Source organism: Centruroides vittatus, unplaced genomic scaffold, assembly GCF_030686945.1.
Source record: "Centruroides vittatus isolate TY-2023 unplaced genomic scaffold, ASM3068694v2 contig_880, whole genome shotgun sequence".
Lineage (NCBI taxonomy): Eukaryota > Metazoa > Arthropoda > Arachnida > Scorpiones > Buthidae > Centruroides > Centruroides vittatus.
In genome coordinates, this window is record NW_027122572.1 from 2,846,771 (window position 1) to 2,874,194 (window position 27,424).

The following is a 27,424-nucleotide window of genomic DNA, read 5'->3' on the forward strand; positions in this document are numbered from 1 at the left end:
ACTAATTCAAATTACATATAAAATTTGAAATCTACTCATATTGTATTATCTATTATTAAATCTCTCTCTTTATAATTGATATGTATTCATCATTACTTTACATATAATACTTGAACAATAAAAATGGATATTACATTTAATAAAACTAAAATTTATCTTTATTTATTTATTTCTTTAATATTATAATCAATAAATTGTGTTCCTTCAGCATATAACAAAAAATAATATGTGCAGTGTTCACTAAGTTACAATCACTGATAACAACTGATAAATTCAAATAAATAGGCATTTTGTTCAAACTAAATGAATTTTGAGTACCTGTAGGTATCAAATTCGGGTTATATATTTTTCATGTAATATTTTTAGATAGCTCAGAAATGCTTATGATCGAATTCCTTTTAAAATTGTTTTATGAAGGATGTTTTTATCAATAAAAAAAACCGGATGCACTGTACATAATCACAGATAAAAACTTGATTATAAGATTAATAAAAATATTTCTGTTATGAGCAAAGTTCAAATATATTTAAATTTATAAATTAAAAATTACGAATAAAAGTTGTAAATTGAAGTTATTTAAAAGACTATATGAATTTCAAAATATTCCAAGAAAAAAATAAATTTTTATCATTTTCTGTTTTCATTTTCAGTTCATATTTACTTATTAGCAATGCCGTATAAAAAAGTTTAGCGAAAAATTCATAAATAATTTTGATTTATTCTGAAAAATAATAAATTCGAATTAAATTTAACCGTTCAGAATAAAAAAGAAAGCAAATAACTCAAATCAGTTAAAAATACAGCTTATTATTATTATTTTTAAAGAAAAAACAACAAGAATAAGTGGTTGATATTTGTAAATTATTCACAAAACAGACATTTAGGCAATCTGAAAATTATAATCTATTATTTATTTATTTATAATAAGTGAATAGAAGGTAATAAATAAATAGAAGGTAATAAGTAATAAATAGATAGAAGGATTTCGTATGTACAGTACAGAACATAAAAAAGATATTTGTTTTAAAAAGTTAACTTTGTGTATTTTAATTTTAATTGATGTGTTTTGATTTTATAATTATTTTTTGCTAAAGACATAAATAATTCATGCATTTAAATTTAACTGAAATCAACCGCAGTATTCGCAAACCGCTAAATCAACTATGACATCAACGCATAATTTACTTTTTCTCTTCTTCCTCCTACTTATTTGACAATTCACTGTAGGAGTAGCCATGTTTAATTGTCTTTTAACTCCAAAATTTCCGTTGCAAGAAATACGATAGACTTATTCGCTTCGTCCAAAAAGTGTACATTTTTACCGCAATTTGATGTCATTTTTAAAACTTGTTCATTGTAAAATAAAGAGATGACGTCAAATTAACGTTAATTTAAATGCACACTTTATGGACGAAATTAATATGGGTAATGTCGAACATGAAAAAACTATATCAGGACAAAAGAAACAATACAGTGTCCTTTAAAGGAGCAATATTGTATTAATATATAATAATTAAAAGCGACCGATGGCAAGTAAATCTGATATACAAAATTAAAGAGCAACTGAAATTAAATAATGACAGTTTTTATTTAAATTTTGTATCAGTTATTTTTATCAAAATAATTAAATTACAAATGCTTTTCCGGAATAAATTAAATTTTTATTTATTTTTTGTATTAGTAAGTAAGATAGGGGAAGTCCATTATAAGTCACTAAGTCTGGTCGATTATTTTGATCAATTCCAATTTTCTTTTCTAAGAAATGACTAAGAAAATCTACAAAAAAAGATTTTGTAAGCCTTAACAGGCTTTCCCTACCGTCTATATTTTTATTCTCTAATAATATATGTAATAAGGAACACGAAGTTTTGTTCAAATTTTTATTACTATAATTGTAGTTAACATTTCAAAATATTCAGATTTTTCAATGGATATATATTGTCCAATTCTAGAAAAAGATAATATTTAAAACTTATTTTATATTGTTAACAATTACGGACAAATACAGTATTTACAAAAAAGAAAAAGGGGAAAAATATGTAAAATATAGCAAATTGTTTTTAGAAACACTTGTGATTTGGAATGTTTTTCGAAAACGTAATTAATGTTTAAACTTATCTCGTTCACTAGTACTTTATCAAATAACAGGACTTATTATACTGGATTTATGGATGCAGCAATTAGGTCTTACAGATCAGAAATAATATTGTTTATTTAAACCACATGAACACATACACTTTAACATTGTGTTTCGGACCTGTTTGTATCTCATCAGCGGGCATTTAAAAGACATTTTAAATTCTGGGTTTTTAAATACATTCCTAATTCCGAGCATATTCAAAATCAATATTATGAAGTTTAAGTGAATGTAAACAACCAATGATGAATACGTATGGAATTATTTGATTAATATTGATTTTGAATATGCTCGGAATTAGGAATGTGTTTATAAACCCAGAATTTAAAATGTCTTTTAAATGCCTGCAGATGAGAGACAAACAAGTCCGAAACACAATGTTAAAGTGTATGTATTCATGTGATTTAAATAAACAATATTATTTCTGATCTGTAAGACCTAATTGCTGCATCCATAATTCCAGTATAAGTCCTGTTAATTGATAAAGTACTAGTAGACGATATAAGTTTAAATTAAGGACACAAATGCATATTAATTAAGTAATTAATGTTTGCTTTTTTCGTTTAAATTTGAGAAACAAATTAAGTCTGTTCTTAATTAATTATTTAATCCTATAATTCTACTGTTTTTTTTTTTTTAAATTTCCAAACAATTAATTAACTTTTCTTTCAATAATTAAAAATGTAGGTTCCCCTCGAATTTCTTATATTTATTCACAAAGTGGTGGAAGTTAATCATTTATTAATTGATTTACCTGAAATAAAAAAATAATATTTGAATTTTTATTAACAAAATTATAATTAAATATTTAATTTAATTTAGAAATTTCAAGTTTATACATAACGTAAATGTAAGTAATGAATCTTTATTTCGTTTTTTAAAATAATATATATTATACAAAACAGGATATCTTTTGATATTAAAGAACAAGTTATAACAGAAAAATCATTTATATACTATTAATAGGTAGATGTATACGTGTATTGACCAAAGTTTACAACATTTTTCGTGCAATGCTGGGCTATTGTTGACACTAATGCTGAATTTTATGTCATTATTTAAGTTTATGTTTACTGAATATAGTTCTATATTTATAAAATTTATTCACCAAATAATGATATATAAATTTATATTTCGCAAATATAGAATATTACGCTATATATAATTAATCAATTTGTTATTTTTTATTTTATTAAATAATTTTTGAAAATTATACACAGAACATAAACAAACACTTCGAAATGAATGTGTGAGGGGGACTGTGAAAGTTACGAACATAGAAGCAAAGATACAGGAGGCAAGGTTGAAGTGGTTTGGTCATGTGGTACGAAGAGAAGAAGAGTATGTAGGAAGAAGGGTTATGCAGATGTCAGTGAGGGAGGAGGAGGAGGCGGGGACGACCGCGGAGACGGTGGATGGATCTTGTGGCGGAGGACTTGAGAGGGAGGCATCTGAATGTGGAGGCAGCCCAAGACAGGGAGCAGTGGAGGCGACTCATCAGAAACAGCGACCCTACATAGAGTGGGAAAAGCTGAGGAAGAAGAAGAAGAAGAAGAAGATACACAGAATAAAAGTTTGGTTTTAATAAAGGAAACTATTCATGTATTTTTCAGAAATTTTATATAAATATTTGTTTAAAATATATTAGAAAATTAAATGATAAATTCATCACAGTAACAATAATTTAAGAATCACCAAAAATATGCTTATGAATGAGGAAAGCGTCTTCTTTAACTAAATTAATTGTCATTGTTTAATTAATATTTTCGTGTAAACAGGCAAAAGGTTAAATCAATTTACCTTTTCAAACAAAATCAAAACAATAATTAACAAATTTTCTATCTCATTAATCCGAATTAGAAATCGGCTTCATTTTTCCTAGTTACCTTCCTGTTAATCTGACGCATCATAACTTTTCTAAATATTATAATTTCAAAAACAGATTAAAAAAGAAAATTTAAAATATAAAAATCCTTGAAACATATTGTAAATTTAACTTTAATGTTATATAGAAAATTCTTATATTTTCATTCGTTTTATCTGAAAAATAAATGATGACATATGGTCAATGCAGAATTGAGTCATTTTAATTAAATGTGAAATAAGTTTAATAATAAGAAAATATATTGTTAATATATATTAAAATAAGATGTAAGTTTAATATAATTTAATAATTTCAAACATATTTCTAAACACTGTCTTTTCAAAAGATTTTACAGATTATATCGTGGTAGATTAAAATTGAATTACCAAATTACAAACACAACATAAAGAATCTAAAGATTTGAACTGGAAAATCATGGACGTACTCTAAAAATACAAACTGACAACTGAACTATGAACACCAGTGTTACTTTGTAATAAAGAATTTGAAATGTTTTTATAATAAATAAATAAATTTATTTATTTTTAAAATTAGATTTAAATTAAAAATTTGCATTAGAAAAACTTTAATATAAACTAATATCTATTCATAAGTTAACATTCAATTTCCAAAATATTAAATATTTCAAATGTAACGTTACAGAAATAATATTCTTTCAAAGAATAAGTGAGACTGACAACTCTTAGAATTAAGAAATACAATTTATTTACCTAATTATTGATCATATCTGGCTATTTCGGGAAGTTTGTTCGTGAATTCTAATTGGGCTGCAATTTGAAAAAATTGTAGACAAATTCCCACTCTCGTCCGTCTGTCTTGTTTAATCTCGAAAAAAGAATTAGATAGATGAAAAAAGACACCAGATATGAAAACATTAGGGAAATAAGACCCGGATTAACTGTATAAGAACTTCCGGTGCAAATCAGAAGTCACGTTATTTCAATTTAAATATTTTCCCCTGAAATAAGTTAGATAGATGACCGGCATGACTCTAAAGGAAAAGTATGATGTACAGGAGCAAGACACTACTAATTTGAGGTGGAGAGCATATATTTTAAATTAAATAATAAAAACTATGATTAAAAATTGCAGCCCGGCATTGTGACGATGTGACAATAAATAATTGCTCGTTGTCATTAATTTCTTGATGTTGAATTATGTGAATGCAGGAATAAGAACAATAGGCCTAGTTGTTTTCTATTATAGTTTTTAAGTTGATAATTGTTTACATCATCTAAGTAAAATAATTTAAATAAAATGCATTGTTGTTAAGTAATGAACAAACTCTAGTTAATCTCTGAATAAAACAGTTTTTTGTTACTCAATTTTAGTAAAAGATAATTATTTTCGCTGGAAATGCCATTTAGATTATTAATTTAATAATTGAAGCGTGCAATGCCATAAGGTTGTAAATGCCATTTTTCTCAAAATACGTTTTATTGAAGAAATGAATTTTAAATGCAATGTTTTTTCCTACAAAAAAATATTGTGGCGATAGTGGCGCTCTAAGTGGCTATATTTTGAAGATGAATTTATGTGCAAGCCATAACGTTATAAGCGCAAAAGTGCAAGCCACGTGACTTTTGGCACGTAAAATGTTACGGTTTACATTTACATCATTTTGTTATTCCAATTTGAAACGCAGCGAGTTTTTTACGCAGAACCGGATAACTGAATCCCAGTTTATTAATAGTTAACCTGTATCACCTTATTATTTGATATTTCAAAATGATATTCGGACTTCCATTAATCTTTCAAATTTGAAGTTTTTAAATACATTTTAACTTTTATTACACTAAATTAATACCTTATTTTTTATATTTTCCTTTATTTATCATAATTATATTACAATTGATAAAGATTACAGCCCAGTTCAAGTACCAAAACAGTGGGCCCAACATTGTTGAAGCAGTCAATAATAGATTATTGCCAGTTTTTAATGTCAAAATTGATATTGAATTTGTAAATTGTGTTTAATAATTTAAATGTAAGTTTTTGATATTCAAAACTGTTTTTCAGCTGTAGAAACATTAATTTTATGATTGCAATTGTTTTTGGCATTTACACCTTTATGCACTTGCACAATTTTGGCATTTACAACGTTATGGCTCTAACCCTGTTTTTAAACTTTTTTTGTTTTCTTACCATCATACTTAGGTGTCTGAAATTAAACCCAATGTTTTTTCCAAAGTGTAAATTGTTAAAATAATTTTTATAGCATTTGATTAAAGTTTGTTCATTAGAAAAAGTTTTTTTCTCTCTCCTGAAAAGTTTGTTTTTTGGCATTTACAACATTATGGCATTGCACACTTCAATTATGATTAATGATCTATAATAATTCTTGCATAAATTTCAATTTAAATTATTTAAATTTTGACGTGACTTTATACATATTATTAATCAAAACGACAAACTCGTTAATTTTTGGAATGATTTTATCTGGAAGAATGAAGACTTTCTTCATTCTTGTGATGTAAATATTGCCATATTTCTCAGCTATTAATTTAAAGCACTAAATTAATCTTTTCACTTACATTATAGGCTACATGCGTATTACTAATTTAATCTATTAACTATTTTCCAGATATCTGCAGTGTAAAACTTTGTTCATCTTTCTTGTTATAGAATATGTTTTATCATAATCATTCGAAAAATGCTGTTACAAATTCCATTTTTTAAGTTAGTAATTTATTATAGTATTAACAATTTGTTCTGTTTTCATTTCCCTACGTTGGATAGATTTAAGTGAAAATTTAGTTTTATAAAACATTTTGTATGCATGCTTGAAAAACGAATAAAAATTTGATTTCAATAAATCTATACTTGATATTCTAGTTTTCATATTTATGTCAATTGTTCTATATCTCTACGATAAGACTTTTAAAAATATATTTCATATAAGACAATTGAAATGAATAAAATTGACAATAGATCTTTAAAATCAATATTATTAGAAGAAAAGTTAGTTCTTAACTTTAAAGATCACCTTATAATTACAATGAGAAAGTTGGTAATTTCTTATATTGATATAAAATAGAAAAATTTAATTTTATAAAAAAAATTGTCAAAATATACAGTTTAAAACAAAGTATTTTTTATTTAATAATACAAAGAAACAAAGAAACAAATATATTAAATTTCTTTGTTTCTTTACATCAATTTTATAATTTAGGATACGTATTCTAAAATTTTATAAAGTTCGAAAAACAGAATACATACACAGTTTTTTTGTTATTGTAAAAATGGAAACACCAAAGATAAATACTAAAAAATCATAAAAGATTTCAGAGCTGAAAGTTTATCTACCAGTTTTCAAGTTTACTCATTACCGCAGGCAAAATCCGAAATAGAATTTATCAATGAATGATAATCTACAAGTACAACAAATATCGAACCCGCGATTGGATTCGAATCGGGGTTTTTGCAATGATAAGAAAGTTTTTTATTGCTTAACCACGAAAATGGTTTTTATGGATTAGACCTATCGGTAACGCGACACATGGACGATCTTCCGATCAGAAATGCTCCCGGGAGGAACTCTTTTATGGGAAACTGGTCCTTCTTTAGATGTTAATAACGTGAAGAAAACCCAGAAAATTCCACGTGACCAGCCCGTTGGTCTGGAGCGAACTCAGACCAACTACAGTGTTCTTATCCACTCGGCCACTGGTGGATGGATCAGACTTTAGAAAATACGTTAGTGAATTAATATTATAAAGTTAGTAGTTTATTATTTTAAACAATTTAATTAATAATAAATTGGAATATAGACAATTTAAAACTTAAATCAAAGTGTACTCTATGCATTTTTCATCATACGGCAGTGTTTTTTTTTTGTTTACCAATCTATATATATAATCGAGACGAGTTGATAATAATAATAATAATAATAATAATAATCAGTGCAGAGCCCAAACGGTTAGGAGTTGAAAGTCGAAATTTGGTACAGTTAGGATACGTCACGAGAACGCACACTAAGAAGGGATTTTTCGAAATTCCTCCCCACGGGAGGAGGGACGGGATTAAAGCTTCTATATACATTATCGAGACGTGTCCAAACGGTTAGGAGTTGAAAGTTGAAATTTGGTATATAAGTTCCAAAGTGTTAAGTAACAATGGAGAACAAGAGAAAGCGACGTGCAAGATTTAGGGGCGCTGGAAAAAAAAAAGAAAAAAGAAAAACAGTAATATGTTGGAACATATTCGATTTTCAAATTTACACAGATTAGTTCGGTTTCTCTCGACCTTTCTTCTTTATGATATTCGATGAAAATCGAAGGATATAATCAGAACACGTCGTGAAAATCGAACAATATTAGAACATTCGATTTTCAAATTCGACCTTTCTTTAGAAAAACTTAGTTCGTTGATGAAATTACTCTTTTTTTGTGACTGTAAAGTAATTATCTTAATCTTCGCTATCGTTACTTTTGCCCGAGCAACGCCGGGCCTACTTGCTAGTTTTATATAACTTTATTGTCTATTATTGAACAACTTAATTATAACGAAGAAGAAAATAGCAGATAATAATCATAAAATGCATTATCATAAAAGAATTATATAATAGAATTTAAATTTGAAACGTCGAAATTGCTATAATAAAATTATTTTTTTAAAGATTTGTAATAAAAAATATGTAATCGGTATTAATTGGGTAATAAATTTAATGTACACATTTATATGGCATATATTATATTTGCTTTATACTGTTTTTGTGTTGTTCTAATCATTTGGTTCTGTACATATAGATGTAATTAAACTTAATTCCTGCGAATAATTCATAAAATAACATATTTTAAAAGCACTTTTACAGACATTTTAAAACGTAATACATAAGATTATGAAATATTAAATGATATCTCGTTGCGGCCTAGTAATAAATTGTTTGTGATTCAGCACTAGTCCGCGAACCAGAGTTTGAGCAGCACTAATTTAGATTATTCTACAAAATATTTTATTCATTTGTAAATTTTAGAAATCAATTGACAAAAAGTATAAATATTACCTGAAGATGTATGAAGCGATAGCAGATGTACTTCTGAATTGCCCATCTCACTAAATATTTAAAATAGTAATCTATAAATAAAATTACTTTGTTTAAATTTTATAGCATTTTCTTTACTTAAACAGATGTTTCATCGCGGCTGTTCTATATACTGTAAATTATGTATATATTTTATTTATTTTAAATTTTTTCAAAAATCTGTGTTATCTTTAAACTTAGAAAGTTGAGGTACAAACTTTCTTTTTAAAAAGTGTTAAAAATGATAGATTTTTGCGAGAAAATTTTGCAAAAGCCCTCCTAAAACGTATAAAAGTAAAACCGTTAATTTATTGCGCATGAAAGTATACACATGAAATACGCGAAAAATGATAAAAAATTCGAATAAGTTAGTCACTTTCGGAATCTGATCTATCAGTTTCATAGTTTTCAAATGGCAAAATATTGTACTTGCAAACAGAGCCTTTCTACATTCTCCACGGTAAGCCGCAGACGGCGTGAGGAAATTAAATGTTTAAACTGCAAGAATTGCCTCTCAACATCAACAAATGTGAGAGGAACATATTTGGTGTTCACTAAAACCTCCAGAGTTGGTGAGTGAACAGACTCAGTAATTATACTTTGAGTATCCTGACTTTTTCTCGATGAGTATTCCAGTTTTTCTAAAGCGAATCCATCCAAATGGTTTTTGGCAAGTTAAAAATTCTCTCATGTTTCTCAGCAGGTAGGTCGCTTTCTTCAGGCTTAGAAACTGAATTGCAGAGGAACTTGTATGAATGAACCAGTTCACAAATCTTTTAACATGGCTTCTTTCTTCATCAGGCTATTGAAAAGACGATGAATGCTCCCATGGTTAAATTTTTGGCATAAAAACAAACCACTTGAATTCAAGTGCATCATAAAATTATTTCAGGGTGTTTTAGGAGTTATCACTTTATGTGGATGAACATTCGCAGGGAATTTAATCAAAACATTTTTTATTATTATTATTTTGGCAATGAAATTGTTAGTCGAGAAACTTTAGTCCTGGTTGCTTCACATACGCTGTTAAAGCAATGAGCAAGACAAGAGACGTGTCTCAGATGAATATATCATCTTCCAGAGCCGGATTAACCCACTTTGGGGCCCTAGACATTTTCTTCTTACCAGACCCCCTCCCTCTCCCACAAGAAATAGAGCGCACAAAAAATATAAAACAACAAATAAAACAAACTAAATTTCTAACGAAAGTTGTTATACAATAACAATATTACCTTAAAATATTAATTTTTTAATTTAACCTTTTTGGTTAATATTTAAATAATATAATATTTTACTCATGAAAGGTAAATTGAATAATGAAAAAGATAGTTTAAATAAAAGCCAAGATAGTTTTAAAAAAGTAAGTATATAAATATGAATAAACTTTATTTTAAAATTCTGTTTTCTAGTCATTAATTCAGGAAAATTATCAATTATTTCATCATAATTAATATTAAGCATTTTGTTCGATGTATAAAACAGTAAAATGTACAAATCTTAACCTTTGTTGTTATTTTTTTGCCCGGGCAACGCCGGGCTCATTATCTTGTAGTTAATATTATTCTTATCGCTATAAAAATAATTCTAAATTATTGGAAGAATTACTTTCAATAAAAAGAAACATAAGAACACATTTTCTTTAGATTTTAGAATTCACAATAACCAAATAAAAAGCAGTATATTTTTGTTTATTTGTTTAATATATACTGTTGTCCAACAGAAAAGTAAACTATCTTATTTACAAATCTTTTCAAAAGAGACAGTTTGACCGGTCCCTTTTAAAAACCGGGACGTAGACATTTCTCTCATTTGTCTATGCGATGATCCGGCCCTGTCATCTTCATATTTTAGCCAAAAACCGAACTTTTTGAAACGGAATGGCAGAGTTCCATAATTTGGCGCAGACATTATTGAAAGCCTGCATAACATTTATGGAATTAATCGTAAACTGTTAACAGCACGGGTTGTTCTGGCTCTCTTGTTAACGGAACGACGAAGAACGTTCAGCACATTCCGTTTTTAGTATTGAATACATCTATTGTTTCATCCAAAATAAAAAAGACTGGGTTGTTTCCTAGTATTTCATGTAGTGTTTTTTAAAGTTGCTTCGTATACAAGCTGCACATAGCGTTTATTTAATATGTTTTAATCAGGGATTAAATGCTTGGTATATTTTTCTAAAAAGTTTTGAATGTGGGATGATTTGCCTTATCCCTTAGTTTTTCATTCTTATTGCTTGCATTATCCTTTATATAATTTATTGATGCCAAAATAAACATATGTTGCTACTTTTAGTTATTTTTTCTTTCCCTGTTGGAGATATGTTTTGCAATGTCTTGCTTTACCCGTGAAGAAAGATGTTTTTCATCCAAACGTATGTTAACTTAACATCACACAGTTCACATATCAAAATACTACCGTCGGTCCTAATTCTTTCGTCTTTAAAATTTTATTTAATTCTCTCAGTTTTAACTTTGATATACTTGGTATTTTTAATCAATAAGTTGTTGTGTCACCCCTATGTCCCTTTCTTACTTCGTGAACAGTAGAATTGTCATTATTATTTTACATCAGGAGAAGTTATTTAAATATAAAAAATATTAATTAGAAATGTAATTTGATTTATAAATAGAAATAGAAAAATATATAAAATACCTGATTTAAGTGCAAAAAAGGGAAAAACCATGAGAAAGTGCTGAGCAGTAAAAAAGGGACAAATACCTCTCCAAATAACTATAAAGTTAACAAAGAACCGACCCGTGATATCCAGTGCGCAAATAACGAAAAGGAGAGAACCTCAACATTCTAACTTTAATAATTTTGTTTATAGAAAATGTACGTTTTATTTATTTTTGAACATTTTAACATAATTTTAAAAAGTAGAAAGTAATCTCATCTAAATTGACAAGTGACAGGAAGAGAAGATAATCTTGGAAACAAAAACTAAGGTTTAATATTCTATATAGAATTTCAATATTTTAAAAGAAAAAAGAAAGGAAAGAAAAGAAAAAAAAAAACAGGCCGTAAATTAATTCATTGAAACTGGAACAAATAAATTAATATTTCTTCATCTCTTATGGTTTGAGTCATATATGTATTTAAATCTCCTGCATATATTTTAATGTTTTAAACTAGTGTATTTTATGAATATTACTTATAATCTTCATCAGTAACAATCAATTTAATTAGTCGTTCTACTACTACTACCAATAATAATAATAATAATAATAATAACAACAACAACAACAACAACAACTCTCCCGTGGTCACTACCTGGTCGTGGTGGGAGAGCCCAGTAATTTTACTGATCCATAGGGCATTGCAGGCTGGAGCACAAGCTCCTAGTAGGGACACCCATGCCAGTAAGGTCTATGGGGAGAAATGAAGCTAAGAGTGATCACACCCACATTCTGTGGTGATATTTATTATGGTAATAACTAGATCAAAGTGTGATACCGGGTCGGACGTCGCCCGGGTTAACAAGGTCCGCGTTCGTGGGTTAGGCAGAGGCTCACGTTCGAAAAATAGGCCACAGTCTCCCTTGGTTACCGGTGGCGAAAGCAGCACCGGCCCAAGCATGGCTACTGCAATGCCCTCAACAGATGTGAGGAACCAACCCAGCCTTGGTGTTTCTGTGGCAATGCATCTACAGACCACAAAGGCTGGAAAACCACGCCAACGGATGAAATGGACAGTAGAAATGAACGAGTTTATCATCCGTACTTACTACACAATCACAAAACTCGAAACAAACATGACAGCATACAGACAACAACTACACCATAGATTCACACAACAGTATCCTCACCTCACTGTCACCGAACAAAGGGTTGTTGATCAAAAAAGAACAATTATACACAACAACCTTATTCCACAAACAACACTTGAACTTATCAAACAACAGGTTGCTGATCAAATACATCAACAGACAGAAACATCTAACATTAATGAAGATCATGTAACCTGTCAGGATAATCCAGCAACAAGCATTGATAATAACACACATACAACAATTACCACTAATGATACTACAGACACTTCCTCGTCCATCACTGATAACATAGACATGGATTTAGTTAATACGCTCTCACTTATATTTCAGGAAACACTCACTAAATATACAGGCACAGATCCCACACAACGGCCACGAATACCAAAAATCAACACGTCAAAGAAAGTAGGAAAAACGCTAAATTATGTAAACACTCACTTACTACCACACTATATTCATTCAATTTATACACTCGCAGACATTCATACATTAGTTTATGCTGGGGCAGTCACAGTAGTGACACACCATGGACTGAAAGTACAATCACAGACAAATACACAGAAAACACAATACTATCACAAGCCTGCCTGGCAGAGAAGAATAGAAATACAAATAAAAGACATTAGACAGCAATTAGGCAGGCTGACACAATACACTAAAAGCAACATAACACCCAAATTAAGGAAACAGCTCAAAAACATTTTTAAGAAAATAAAAACGCATACAAAACATGAACATCACAACACACACATTACAGAATACATTGATACACTAAAACAAAAACTTGCTGCCAAAGCACGTAGACTCAAACGATACAAAACATGTACACTACGAAAACAACAAAATAAATTATTTACAAACAATGAAAAACTCTTTTACAGACAAATTAATAACAAAGCAAACACTGATACACAGCACAGTGGCACACCAACAGAAGAAGAACTCACAACATATTGGTCTTCTCTTTGGTCCAGTGCTGTCACGCACAATGCTGAAGCAGGCTGGATTGAGGAGGAGAACAGAAACTTGCACAACATACCAACTATGCCCTGTGTTGAAATAAGCATACATGATTTCCAATACACTGTTAACAGAACACACAACTGGAAGACACCTGGTGTAGACAACATTCACAATTTCTGGTACAAAAAGTTTACATCACTGCACCAGGAACTAGCTAAACACCTAACACACATCATCATCAATCCACAAGACATGCCAAATTTTCTTACTCAGGGCATCACCTACATGAAACCTAAAAACAACAATACCACAGACCCCACACAATACAGACCAATTACATGTCTTCCAACACTCTACAAATTATTGACATCCTGTATTGCAAACAAAATATACAAACATGTTGAAGAACACGACATTCTAACAGAACAACAAAAAGGTTGCCGTAGAAATCACAAGGGATGCAAAGAACAGTTACTCATAGATTCAGTCATTCTACGGCAAGCACACAAACAACACAGAAACATACACATGGCATATATAGACTACAGAAAAGCATTCGACAGTGTTCCACACAGTTGGCTGCTACATATTCTACACATGTACAAAATACATCCATCACTCATTCCATTCTTCCAAAACACTATGCAGCACTGGAGAACAACACTACATCTCAGGGTTCATAACACTTCCATACAAACAAACCAAATTTTTATTAGGCGAGGAATTTTTCAAGGAGATTCCTTGAGTCCTCTCTGGTTCTGCCTAGCCCTGAATCCATTATCCAACATGTTAAACAACACACAATATGGCTACAATATCAGGCATGAAAAAACAACACAGTATACACTGTCACATCTCATGTACATGGATGACATAAAACTTTATGCATCCACACAAAAACAACTTCATCAACTCCTACAAATCACACATTCATACACCAAGGACATACAAATGGAATTTGGCCTAGATAAATGCAAAACACTTCACATAGAAAAAGGAATCCTGAAGAAAGAAGATTTTGCACTTGGAAATGGAGACATTATTGAATCCATGGAAGAGGGCGAGTTCTACAAGTATTTAGGATTCCAACAGGCCAAACTAACAGAACATGCACAAATAAAGCAAAGATTAATTAAAGAATATCAAAGTGTAAATGCAAAACACACAGTTAAAGCAATAAACACATATGTCATCCCAGTACTCACATATTCTTTTGGAGTTATACATTGGACTCACACAGATCTTGAGCAACTCCAAAGGAAAACAAGAACTACACTTACTAATCATAAACAACATCATCCTAAATCCGCCACAGAAAGATTAACCCTTCCACGTAAAGATGGCGGACGTGGCCTGATTGACATAGTTAACCTTCACTACAAACAAATACAGTCACTGCGAGAGTTTTTCTACAAAAAACAAGAAACATCACAATTACATAAAGCAGTAACTCTAGCAGACTCGAATAACACACCATTAAACTTACACTCGCATCATATGGACACAACACAACGTATAAAAAGCATAGACACCATTAAGCAATCGTGGGTTCAAAAGGCACTCCATGGCAGGCATCCTTACGACCTGGCCCAGGATTTTGTTGACAAAACTGCGTCAAACAGCTGGTTAGCTCGGGGATGCCTCTTTGGGGAGACGGAAGGATTCATGATCGCCATACAGGATCAGGTCATAAATACTAAAAACTACAGAAAACACATACTCAAAGATGCAACACTCACAAATGACACATGCAGAAAATGTCACATCATGCCAGAAACTATACAACACATCACCTCTGGTTGCAAGCTCTTGGCACAGACAGATTATTTACACAGACATAACCAAGTAGCAAATATAATACACCAAGAGCTTGCAAAGAAACACAAATTAGTAGACATCCACGAACCATACTACAAATACATTCCACAGACAGTATTGGAAAACAACACGCACAAAATGTACTACGACAGAGCCATAACTCCAGACCATACGACAGAGCCATTCCAAACACTCACAATATACAAAACGCATGCACTGAAAAAATTAGCAAGTACACAGAACTCGCCCAGGAAATAAGGCATCTGTGGAGGATGGATAGGGTGCTTAATGTACCTGTACCTGTTGTTCTCTCCTCTACAGCTGTCATACCACACACACTACACAAAAGCCTGGGCACATTAGAATTGAATAGAAACACATACATCAGACTACAGAAGGCAACTATATTGAATACATGTCATATTGTGAGAAAATTCCTGAATACAGACACACACACTGATACACTTCTTTAATTTCTGTTTTGGTTACTATACCTTGACTTTGGTCCGGCATAGTACATAGCCACCGGTGTTAATCGAGTATATCTCACTTAACCCTACATAATAATAATAATACAAAAGTTGGAAACGTTGTCGTTGGACTTTCCTTCATTTTTTATCTCTTTTCATCCTTAAGAATTGCTATCATTACGTTTGTCTTCAGATTGATTAAGAAGTTATTAAAGGAGATGGGGGCATATTTCCCGAAACATTGATCTGATTTTCCTTAAAATTTCTAATACATCCTCCTAGTACACAAACTTCCCTATAAAATTTCAAAATTTTTCGACTAAAGGCACACGAATATTAAGTTTCAAAGGGGGAGACATATCCCTTACACATACACACAGACATAGGCTATACACACTAACACCCATACATACAGAAAGAGTACTTTTACTTTTTGCATTTCTCGACATTTCAAAGACTCCTGAGTCCCAAATGTAAAAATCTTTGGAAACCTTTTTTTACCGAGCGTAATACTTTCCCTCTGTTATAAACTATAAGAGCCGAGAAAGTAAAATTAGCTTGTTACTCTAGCGCCGAGGATACGAAGATATATCGGAAGAAAGCTAGAGTAATTTGAAGCGTGAGGTCTCCCAAGTGAAAAAATTAAGATTTATAGGCAGAAGATTAAGTACTGAAGCCTCAACGCAACATTTCATACAATATGGACGTTTGGGTACTATTCCTAGTTATATATAATAGTCTTAATAAATCGATTGGGTATCGTACGTTTTTTGTACGGTTATTAGTTTTTCTTTTTGGTAGATTTCCGAAATTATATTAGTTTTACGTATGATATGACGTTATCGAATTAAATTTTAATTTGTAATTTGTATATTGGAACGTTTTTTCAATGTTATTTCTGATGAGGCTGAAAACGTTAGAGTTTTTGTGTTATTTTACTGATAGTGGCGTGGAATTTTATATTTATACATATTATTAATAATGATACAATATAGTTTATGTATTCATAATATTAAAACACAAATGAAAATTGCTAATATATATGATTGTATATGCTATTTTTGAAATGAGATAAAGCATAAATAAGTTATTGTAAATTACGTATTATTGATATAATTAAGTAATATAAACTTAAAATCTTTTTGAATTTGGAATTAAAAATCGAGAATTGTTGAAATTGAAACTTGAAGCATTTAGGTTATTTTGTACAAAATTGAATATAAATAATAAAAATATAATAAAAATACATCTCTTATACATCTCTTTTTTGTACATATTAAATACATATTAAATGTATTTAATATGTATTTAATATGTACAAAAAAAGAGATGTATAAATCTTTAAATGTTTGTTTTTCCAGAGTTTGCTTGATTTCCAATAAATAAATCGTAAATAAAATAAAATAAAATAAATAAATAAACCAAAAAAATATCATGAAATGTAATGACTTTTTTATGTTATAGTATAGCTTTTGGTTTCAAGGTTTTTTACAGGAACCATTTAATGACATTTTTGTTTGTGTTGATATTAATCAGGATTTGAACTGTCAAAATTGTATTACGTTCTTTCTAATTCCATCTAATGCAATAACAACGTATGAATTTTTAATTATCAATATTGATCCTGATATTTTTAGATATTCTATTATTTATTTTCAGATATAATTTAATATTTTTAATTTTATACATTCTGAATACATGAAAGATGTAACAAGAAATATAAATGTATATTTTTATTTACAAAAAGATTTTAAAATATTTATTAGCAAGCAATATTTTTGAGTATATCAGTGTTTTAGTTTAATATATTAAAAATTATTAATATTTTATGTTATTTTTAAGTTTAATTATTTACAGACAAATTCGCCCAAGTAGGAATCACCATCCATTAGTTTGTGTTCCAGACGATACGTTTCGGCGACCAATTTTTCTTTTTAGGCTACGAGCCGTCGAAAAAAGAACAAATTATAATGTGAAATATCGTCGCCAGGGGGACCTTGCTAATCTGCATTTTCCAGCGCTTTCCTCTCTGTAGATAAAAGGACGAAACACTCCGAAAAGGCAAGATGGAGAAACAAGGACAGTCGTACATCACCAGGGAACCTATTCTGAGCTCTTCCGATAACTCAACGAGGGCGATACACGGGACATTCGATAAGTCCCCTTAGCGAAAGGCAGTTAACGAACCTTAGACAAATCGCTATTCTGTGCTCCACGTTAAGTGGGTTTCGCTACGGGTAGTCGGTCGAGATGCGTCTGGGTTCCATGCTATCGACAGCTATTACGCTTTAACCAATCACAGTTTAGTTAACATTATATTTTTGTCACGTGATCTCAACCCGCCATTTTCTAAGCGAAGCACGTGGTATTAGCATTGTCGTGTATCAGCGCTAGAGAAATAGTTTTGTTTTAAAATGTCGAAGAAAGGACAACGAAGCCAGCGAACTACAAGTCGCCAGTTCGAGATGCTCGTTAATTTTATGGAAGACAACCCTAAATTAATGTCAGGGAAGTTAGATGCTCCCTTTACCGTAAAAGATCGCCAGAAATTGTGGCAAGAAATAGCCGACCGTCTGAATTCCGATGGAGTCGGCTCACAAAAAGATCCAGAAAGATGGCGAAAAATAACTGATAATATTGAATATAAATATATATAAATATATGACTATCATTTTAATTTATACATATGCGAATGAAACCTATTTCAGAAATAATGTTCATGCTATAGCTACTTACTTTAAATTTTAATAAGAAGGCAATTACATCATTCATACAATATTCATAAACAGTTAAGGTAATTATTTTTAAGCAGTACAACAACATAATTTATTAACTCTCTCTCCAATTGCTCGTGAAGTAAAATCATTCTTACACCAAAAGACGCCATGTTGTTTTCACTTTCGTTACGTTCCTAACGGCAGCTCGAGAGTGACCGATAACAAAAGCTTAGTTATCGCACGTGGCTATCGGAACCGAAAACGAAACGTACAGCTCAGAATGGCATTTTCACGATTGATTAAACGCGAATCACGTGGTTCCGAAAGAAACTGGTTTTTATCGTATTCGTTAGCTTAACGATACTACTCAGAATAGGTCCCCGGTTCCGATTTTAGAAAATATTTTATTTTTAATTGGAAACTTTTTTGTTTTTTAAAAAAAGGACTTTTTAGCTTTTTCCGACGGCTCGTAGCCTAAAAAGGAAGGTCGGTCGCCGAAATGTATCGTCTGGAACACAAACTAATGGATGGTGATCCCTACTTGGGCGAATTTGTCTGTAAATAATTAATATTAATATTTTAATTAATAATTTATATATAAATATTGCTTGTTAATAAATATTTTAAAATTTTTGGTAAACAAAAATATATATTTACATTTCTTGTTACTTCTTGTTGCTACCTACTTGCATTAGATAAAATTAGAAAAACTATCAAATCCTGATTTAATATCAACACAAACAAAAATGTCAAATGCCTCCGGTAAAAGATCTTAAAATCAAAAGCTACACTATAACACACACACAAAAAAAATATTACATTTCATGATGATATTGTGGTTTATTTATTTATTTGTTTAAGATTTATTCATTGGAAATCAAACAAATCACTGGAAAAACAAACATTTAAAGATATATATATCTCTAAATCACGCTCAGCAGAACAATTTAAAACATATTATAAAACATTTTTTGCTGCTGAGATTCGTTTTATTTGGTCAACCTATTGAATAGGCCGTCGTCAGGCTACATATATACATATTTTTTTGTATAAATTTAAATAAACTTTAAAAAATATTATGTTTATATTATTTATTATAATTTTACTATATTTATTATTATTTATATTTAAATTTTTGTACAAAAAAGCCGCCCTATATATATATTAGTTGTTTACAAGCAAAATCGATTATATTCCCTAGTTACACAAAAAATGCAATAGTAATAGTATATCCTTAGAACGATAAATTCTACAATGTTTATTTAAATTTAAATTTTAAAACGAGTTTCATCAATTTCTCCATTTTCTATTCTATGGAGTTAATCGATTTGGGAAATGTAACTCGTATATATGCATTTTTAACAGTTCAATACATTTATAGCTCATAATGTTTTAATGTTATTTAGTTTTTATGGCATTGTTAGAAATTATAAGATTATAAAAAAATTATTTTCTAATACTAAATGGGAATGTTATTTCTGGGCAAAAAAATCGAGTTATTAGTCCAAAGTTAACTGAATTATTTATGGCTGGAGTTGATGAAAAGTCTGAAACAAGGGTGCATTTTTGTGTCGACAGGTAGATAATTACTTTGTATAATTCAATAAGGGAGTGATTATCTCTAACAAGCTTGTGCAATTTATAAATTCGATTCATTTTGTTTCAAGTTTTGAATATGAAGTAGGACATAACAATCGTATCAACTACTTAGTTATTTTATTATAATTAAGCACTAATATTGCTGTAAGTTTGGAACAATATTATAAATCATGCAATGTACTTCACATATTCATGTGTGTATTAAATATAATGCTTTTAAATGGATATTATAAAAATATCCATATTAAAATATCCGCTAACTAGAACAACTGCTCAAAGAAGTAAACATAAAAATACGAGTAGATATATTTAAAAAGATGTAATCGAATGTTCAGTATAGAAGACTTTTACTGATATCAAAGTCAGCCTATGTAAAGACGAAAAAGACAACGTCTAGGACCTCGCAAATTTGATAGTAACTTATATTTTAGTAGTTAAATACTCAAATTAGTAATACAATAATTGAAAATATAATTGTACCGATATCTGTTGCATCTACAGAACGATCATTTTTAAAGTTAATATCGATCACAAGCTATCTCCAATCAACATTGAGTCAACAGAGATTTTTTTCACTTTTGATCTTTTCCTTTGAAAGAATTATTCATGAATAACCGATCTTTTCTTCTCTAAATAATGAATTCGGCGCTGCTAAAAATAGAGGAGCAGTTTTATAGGTGAATTTGTCACTACTGAATTTTCCAATTCATTGTAAAATTATTGTATACGATAAAAATTTTTTATCATTTTACCGTATTTTATTGTCTTTGTCTATATTAAGAATGCCCATATTATTGTAGACCTAAATATGGTAAAACTATCTTCAACCTCCATCACTCTTTTAATGGCCTAAAAAATAAATTAAAAGTTAAAAATAAAAATATTGTGAATAATGGTATAGAAGATGTTTATTTAACACAATCAAATGTTATTTATAAATTCAATTATACTAGACTAGATAAATTTTCCTGTGATAGAAGGACAGGACGACCATTAGAATTGAGATTAAAAAAATATCTAGCATCGGTTCGATTAAAAAATGTAAATTTTACCTTTCATTTGCGCACAGGAACATATGAATGTAACACTAATGAAAAATCAATACAATTTTTTAGAGTAAAATGTATTTAATTGAATGTATCTTTCTTTATTTGATGGTTCTGTTTAGTCGTTTTGCTCATTGATTTTAGATTCCTCTTTAAGACGTCCGAGAAGGATCCCTTATCCAGAAAAGATGCTGGCTTTGAGAGTTCCTTGACCCTTTCTCTTAGGGCCATGACCACTCCGAAAATTTGGTTAGCGGCCGCATGCATACTGACGGCCGCTTCCCTGGCATGGGTCCGTTCTTCTTTATTGACAGCAGTGCCCATGTTCGTAGGAATACAGTTAAGGATGGTTTCCAGGTGTCCATTGATTGATGTTATAAGTTCTTCGATGAAGCCATTGTTTAAATTTTCTGCTGCACTTTCCCTTGACCTGGCAGAAGAGTTAATTTACTCAGTAGGTTAGTATAGCACAGATAAAACGGCACACGGCAAGGACCAGCTTTGCAGTAAAAGCTATGAACAAGGACCAAAACTTACCTCAGCAATGGCTGAAACAGCCAGGGCGACGTCTTAAGTAGTTGCTGACCAGAGACGTGTGAAGATTGGTCCTCCGATGCCCGTTGGCACCACTGGGCGACACTAATATAAACAGTAGGTGAGTAACGGCGTCTTTAAGACACCCGTTAATGCCCCGGGAACAAGAAATGCCGAATCGGTGTAACACCTCGCCGATCGACTAACGTACTGTACAGTTACCTGGAGGCACACAGTGCCTAAAATTGGATGGTTCCCGCTTTAGCGGTGTTGAGAGTAGCAATGGCTAATGAGCATGAATAAGATATCTTCGAAATAGAGCGACCGGAAGACTTGCGCTGAACGGCTACCTCACGCCGAATGGCTAGGACTACCACGGGGATGAGAACAAAGCTCTTTGTTTAGTGCAAAAGTTTGAGCGGTAATAACGCGGCTATTAATTAACGGATAACCACGATATTTGCGTGTTATATTAACATCGTAACAGAGCATAAAATACCGGCCGTGGAAGAATATAATCCAATCCGAACACGTGAGCAACGGCGACAAAATCGGAAAACGCAGGCGACGATGGATCATTCAGTGAACATATGATTTGAAAAAACAAAAAAGACAAGTGTACTCACAGAAACCAGGCTATTCGCACGTCCCAACGATATATAAATTACTACTATTCACGTACCAATTTCCAAGGTTTCGATCAAAACACGGAGCACGGTAACCTCACAAACGTACTGTAGACTTATCAATTTAGACCGCCATTAATATAGTAAAAATAAGTTTTATATTTTGTGACGATATTTTTGAACACATCTAAAGCGTATAAATTTAATTAGTAAAAGCTTTAAGTGATAAGATAACTTTTAAATATTAAAGGAATTTTTAAAGTATGTTTTTTTTTTTTTTTTAATACTTTAAAACATACTTTTTAAAGAAGAAAATATAATAGATTTCTATATATAACTATAATTCAATCCCTTATCTAATGATGAAAACACAAGTTTAACGATCAGTTAACAAGAAAAACAATAAAAGTAATCAATAAAAATAATCAACTTTTTCACTAACTTGTTAATTCCATAATATACAGTAAGCTATTAATAATATCAATAAATTATCAAACAATTTAAGCGTTATTCTTTTAATATTTATACATAATTGTAATTCATTTTTATATGAATCTTCATTAACGTTTATTATATTTATTATAATGCAAAAGGACTCCAAATTATTACAAATTTGTAGTCTTCTTTTTTTGGCTAATTACTGTAATCTACACTAAAAAAATATTTGATATTTTTATACTTAAAATAATCTTATATGTTTTATATTGTACTTCATGTTAACTACATTTTCTTAAAAACTTTGCCACAAGTTAGAAATTCTTTGAATTCTCCAGACGTTTTCCAGATTAACTTAACAAGTTAGTTCATTAATTTACTCCGTTAACAAAACAACTTGTCTTGTCTTTATTTTGTCTTTTCTTTTTATTTCCTTGTCATTTACAAAGCTAAACAGACATTAACTTTAATTGAAAATTTAAGCCTGTTTAGTATCAAGGTATAAATAGTGACATTAGCAATATTTGTATTCTAAATGACATTTTAATATAGTCTATTATGTCTTACAAATACAGTAGAGCGTCGATAAGTGGAACGTCGGTAAGTGGAATGGCCGGAAAGTGAAACGATTTTCAGTCGGACTGTGTCGTGCTGAATCGAATGTTTTTGATACTAAATTTACTTCTAAAGTATAATTTTCATGTTTTTTATATTCTTTAATATATTTATTTTGTTTGTACAAAATGCAGAAATAATTTTTAACGATACGATAGCCTCGATGATTATTATAAAAATTTTCGTTAGGCTTAAAATCGACGAAAATTCAACACGAAGCGACACGCAATGGAGAAAAATTCAACAGGAAGCGATACGCAACGGAGAAAAATTTGAACATCGGACAGGTTAATGTATTTTTTCGTACAAAGTCGGAAACTGGAACAAATCATTAACTGGAAGGACCCCAGTTCCCAATTGGTTCCACTTTTCGACGCTCTACTGTATAGTATAATGAGTATTAATTAATATTTTTTCAGTTTTATATTATTTGTACCCACAGTATACGCAATTTTCAACTGTTATTATGAAAGGAATTTAAATTAATTATTGAAAAAGTATTAAAAACAAAAATTCAAATTTACGTATGAATTCGTACTTGCCTTTTAGAGAATTTCTTTAGAAAAAAAAATCCGTTTTAAAGAGAATTTCGCTTTAAAATATATTTGCTATAAAATTTTATCTTGCTTACATACAGGAAGGTAAATTTTTTTAACATAGACCGAAATACTATAAACACAGGAATCTGTGAAACACAGATTACTTACGGCTAAATTTTAAATGGAGATTTAGAAAATATTTAAATTTACCCATAATTTAGCGAATATTCCGATTAATCCTAGATTTTAATAGTTTTAATAAACTTTTATTCATGTTCGAAACTCTTATGAAAACGCATTATATGAGTATGTAAGAACATTTCAGTATTACAAAAAGGAGCCCTAGTAAAATTGATATTAATTTACATCAGTTAGCAAAAATATTTTCGCATTGCAAGAAGTATGAATCACGAAGTGTTTTATATTCTCTTATATTGGATTTATATCTTTTATTTAGAAAGTATTTGAATATAAAAACATCACTCAGCCACGAAACCTAATAGGATTACTGTAGAGGAGTCAAGGAATGGGAATAGATATATCCAGCATCCTGTCTACATTAACCTGTTACTTATAAATATACAAACATAATTATGGTTTCTATAGGCATTAACTCTCTTAATAAATTCCTACCTTTTGTAAAATATGTTGTTTTATTTTACGTGTTTAATGCATATTCTATTATATTCTGCTACAATATGCATTTCAAGCTATTTTGTTGCTCTTCGTTTGCATTCTATTCTTTTAACTTATTGTTTATAAATAAAATCGATTCCATCGACAGTTTTAACATTTACACAGTATGTATATTTAAGAGAATTAATGTCTATAGAAACAACATTAAAGAAAATTGTTGGTTACTTAGAAGAAAGCAAATATAGGTTAATTTTATTTACAGTATTTGAAATAAATGAATTTAAGAAACACGATAGAAGTCAGCTGTCTTTAATAAATGGTAAATTTTCACTTGTAAGTACTGATACATTTCTATTCATAGCTGTACTGACCAATCAATATCCCTGATCATTATTATATGAATTAATGTAGATTTCATTTAAAACTTTTAAACAAGATAATTTTATTTTAGATATTGATATAATATATTTCTGAGTTAGTTAAAGACAAGAATCAAATTTATCATGTTCGAGGCATTATGAACAATTTCATTATAGTGTATACCTATTTGATAAAATTATATTATGCTTCTATATAATTAAGTTATATTATTTTATATAAAAAATATATATATTTAACTTGTATTTTTAGAAAAAATTATTACAAATGACAATCGATTAATTTAAAAACTGAAGATTTTTAATTCTTCAAATTAAAGAAAGATATAAAAATATTACATTAATATTTAAATCAAAACTGTTATATTATAAAAATATTTTTAAAAATATTTCAATAAGTTTAGAATTTTTTAAAAATTAAAATGAAGATAAGATACTCATTGATGAGAACATTGCAATTCGCGTAATTTGTGATGTCGTAAAAAATCAAAAAATATTCATTTCATTATATAATCTATATTACTTGATAAAATTTACAGATTCTTAAAAAATCATATTTAAAAATTACAGATTTCTGTATCACAATTAACAAAATATATTTTCTCATTTTTATTTTAGGCGGAAAAACTATTGTTTCGCATTCTAATGACTATTAAGTTGTACTAACAGACTTGTTAACGTACTGTAGACCAGCGGTCGGCAACCAGTGGTCCACGAGAAAATTTGGGAGGCCGACTTTACTCGAAATATGCCACTCGACCCTCTTTATCTCCCCAACTTGTCGACCTTAACCCACCAATATTTAATAGCATCAATCCCCGAATCCCCGTAATACACAAACCTCCAGGAAAAATTTATCTTTGTATACTAGTACATTTATCAATTAACAGGACTTATTATACTGGAAAATTATGGATGCAGATATTTAGTCTTACAGATCAGAAATAATATTTTTTATTTAGTTCATTGTGCAGTGGCTGAACATTGCAATAAGGAAGGTTGTGAAATTGATTTAAATACTGTTAAATTAAGGAAAAAAGAAGAAAATAATTATAAACGTCAGTTATATGAGCATATAAATATAATCAGACAAACAGAAAGAATAAATAACATTACCAAAAGGGAAATCCACCAATCCTGGAGAAGCATTATAGAAGGGGGGAAGTGAAAGCATAAAAGGAGAGATTTGAAATGAATTGTAAATATAGTTTAAGTAGAAAAGAATAATCCAGAATGTAAGTAGTCAATGTAGAAATTTTTAGATGAAATTTTAATTATGATTAATTATAATGTATAAAAAATAGGTATACGTTTCGAATTATATGGTTAATGTGGATTACAAGTATATTTGAATCTTTAAAGAAGTTCGGAAATACAGAAACTGTAACAATTTTATTATTTTATTGTCGGGGAATTAATGTGTATATTTTAATTTTATTTATAATTGTAACAAAAAACATTTTAATTGTTGATTGTAGAAAGTGCTTTTTGAATGCCTGCTGAGGAGGGACAAACAAGTCCGAAACACAAGCTTAAAGTGTATGTGTTCTGGTGAACTAAATAAAAAAATATTATTTCTGATCTGTAAGACTAAATATCTGCATCCATAATTTTCCAGTATAATAAGTCCTGTTAAATAATAAATGCACTAGTATACAAAGATAAATTTAAGCTATGATAAAGGACACAAAAACATAATAATTGAATGATATTTTACTCCAGGAAAAATTTTCGACAAAAGGCACAGAAGTTAATAAGCTTCAAAAATGGTAAACAAAATCGTGCCCCCCACACACACTAACATTCATACATACAGAAATTACCTACGATTTTTTTTGTGTTTTTTTTTTGCATTTCTTGATGTTTCAAGATCCCGAGTCAAAAAATGTAAAAATCTTGGGAATCATTTTTTTAATTGATCGCTATACTTTAACTATATAATATAACAGAGGGATATTGTGTATCCTTGTTATATATAACAACCGATATATTAGAAGCTTTTAGTCCGAGCAGCGCCGAATATCTTTACTATTTACTAGTATTGTCCCTCAACTTACAGATTGAATGTAACCAAAATCTAAATCGTTACGTAAACATAAACTGCTTGATTATTTTATGAGTAACACAAGTATTATCGATCCGGAGCAAAAGTCCAAGTTCCATTTCAAATCGATCTTTTCTGCAGAATTTTAAAGTATACAAAAGTAAATTAAATTTCTACATATTAATCTT

At 29.7% G+C, this 27,424-nt stretch overlaps 1 long non-coding RNA gene across 1 annotated transcript in view; it reads left to right on the plus strand.

The window, feature by feature from the left end:
* The window catches only part of LOC136983322 (uncharacterized), a 28,548-nt gene extending 9,861 nt beyond the window's left edge, over window positions 1-18,687 (plus strand). Inside the window, exons 2-3 of the long non-coding RNA XR_010882026.1 lie at window positions 18,167-18,312; window positions 18,528-18,687. This is a non-coding gene — a long non-coding RNA (uncharacterized lncRNA). The remainder of the gene's footprint in view (window positions 1-18,166; window positions 18,313-18,527) is intronic.
* Window positions 18,688-27,424: the final 8,737 nt, after the last annotated feature.